Below are 2793 nucleotides of genomic sequence, written 5' to 3' on the forward strand. Positions count from 1 at the left end.
CGATTCCAAAATTATATCAGCATTGCACGTAAAAGAGTTTAGAAAAATAAATAGAAAAATAATAAATTTTTTTTTTCTACGGCCGTGCTAAAAGGCCACTTTCCCGCACGCATTTCCTTTCCGAAAGTTGCATTTTCCTGCACGCATATTTACAGATGCTCCTATACTACGGCACCAGAGTGCTGAATTGCTGAAATCGGTTAGCCTTTGAAATACACTACATATTACGCTACAGACTCTCATTGATTTAGGCACCTTTAAATTATAAGACATCTATTAAATTATGGTGCCTAATTTTTGATTGCAATTAATATTATTGTAAGTATTGTATACTTCAATTTATTGTATGTATTTAAATAGAAATGTCGAAACTGCAATAAACCTAGCATACTTTTTTTTGGCTTGGACTATAGTCATTCAAATCTATTTAGTGAAACATGGTTTTTATAATAATATTACAAAATTTTCTTCTTATCTATCAACTCATTACAGCTAATGTATATACTATGTTAATAAATATTATAAAATATAGTATACTACTTAATGTTTATCAAGAACACATAGTGTATACATTTTACAAATAAAAATATTAATGTTAATATTAAAATAAATGCAGTCTTTTTTGTATTTTTTTGTTTTTTTTTATTTTTTTTTTTATTTTTTTTTATTTTTATTTTTTTTTTTATTTTTGTTTTGATTTTTTTTTGTCACTACGATAAGATGTCAAGATGTCAACTCGGTTCATCCCCTCGGAGGTTTAAATCCTCTTAGTGATTTTTTTCTTTAATGTTTTTTTATTAATTTTTTTTTATTCTTTTTGTTTCATTTTTTTATTTTTTTCTTTATATTTTTTTTTATTTTTTTTTAATATTTTTGTTAAACATATTTTACAAATACCTAGTGTAGTAGTAAACTAATTACAATAATATTTACTATCCGACAAGAAAGATACCAAACAGTCAAAAATTTTCTTAAGAATACCTAGTAGCATACTTAAGAATGTGTTTTTTGACCCTAACCCGAGAAACAAATAAAACAAAAATAAAAAAACGACAATGAATAAAAAACAAATAAATATTTTTATTTTCGTTTATCTATAAGTACAGATATAATTACTCGTATTCAGTGCGTCTATAAAGTAATGCATAAATTCATTATTAGCTAAATAAACAACATTATTATAAATTACCGAAACAGGTCGATTTTTGATTTTAATTTATGATTTTTTTGCATATATATCATACTAGTGACCTCATCCATCTGGAGGTGATGACGTTTTCTATGATTTTTTCAATAAGAATAGGGGTCGTGTGATAGCTCATTTGAAAGGCAATTAAATTCTCTATTCAGTAATATAAACGTTAACATAATTATTTATACAGAGTGTCCAAAAACAATTTTTTAATTAAATTAATTGACACAAAAGAAGACTTTGGGTAGTTTATTTAATCCAAAATACATTTTACTGCTGTCAGAAAACACAAATAAAATGTTGATTTCAAATATAAACATTACTTCTTGCTTAAATTCAATGTTTAAGCTGTTTAAACATGAAACGAAAAACATGAAACATAAAACGAAAAACATGTTTCATGAAAAGAAAACACTGCTAAACAAATCTCAAAGTCCGCGTATCAATGAAACGAGTGTGATTCATGCTCATGACACATTTTTATTTTCGGAGAGTCTCATAAATGGCCGGAGGTATATTTGTTTAGCAGTGGTTTATTTCCATGAAACGTAAATCACGTTTCATGGAACTAAAACACTGCTAAATAAATAAACGTCCGGCCATTTATGAAACTCTCCGAAAATAAAAATGTTTTATGAGCATGAATCACACTCGTTTCATTGGTAGGCGGACTTCCAGATTTGTTTAGCCGTGTTTTATTTTCATGAAACGTGTTTTACGTTTCATGTTTCATGTTTTACGTTTCATGTTTCGTTGGTGTGCGGCTTGCCTAATAGTGTATATCAAAGGCTAACCGATTTCAGCACTCTGGTGCCGTAGTATAGGAGCTTCTGTAAATATGCTTCCCGTACTAATGTGTAAAATCAACTATATGTATAAGTTCTGTTTGAGAAACACATACCCGTCCTAAAGCCAAGAAAAGATGGAAGAGGGCCGGAAAGCTACCGGCCAATATCTCTACTGGAATTACTGGGAAAAATATTTGAGAGACTTATATTTACCAGCAATTTATTTGTTATGTAAAAATCGATTTGAAAAATAGAAAAACAAGATTTTGGATATTGGATATTGGACATTGGAAAAATTTATGACATAATATTGAATGATCTTAAAGATTAGCAGAACTTTTCAGGTATCAGCAAACCAAAACATGTCTAGTATCTAACCTGATCAAGAAGGAATGCCACAGGGTAGAATTTTATCTCCGTTGTTATACAATATTTTTGTTTCAGGTCTAACCACAGACTCAGACTCAACTTCACAAACAACACTCCAGAAATCAAGAAGAACGCATCAGCGTCGAAAGAGAGGATCCAATCATTATATTATTGCCTGACTTAGAATTTTGATGCTTTATGCAGTCCCCAAGTATGAAGTTCCATGTCAGAGACGTTAGAAGTTAGAAATAGAGGGAAAGGCATACCTACTTTAGACTCTACTATGTATCCAAATGGCAAGGAGAACTAAAAATGTAACTATCCAAGAAAGGCTCCAGTACATACCACTGAAGGAGGTGGCCGAGAAGAGGACTTCTCGGCCAGAGATATTCTCGCCAACAACATGGCGCAGCGATTATTCACATAAAATCACATACTGATTAA

This window comes from Diabrotica virgifera, chromosome 2 (assembly GCF_917563875.1).
Source record: "Diabrotica virgifera virgifera chromosome 2, PGI_DIABVI_V3a".
Lineage (NCBI taxonomy): Eukaryota > Metazoa > Arthropoda > Insecta > Coleoptera > Chrysomelidae > Diabrotica > Diabrotica virgifera.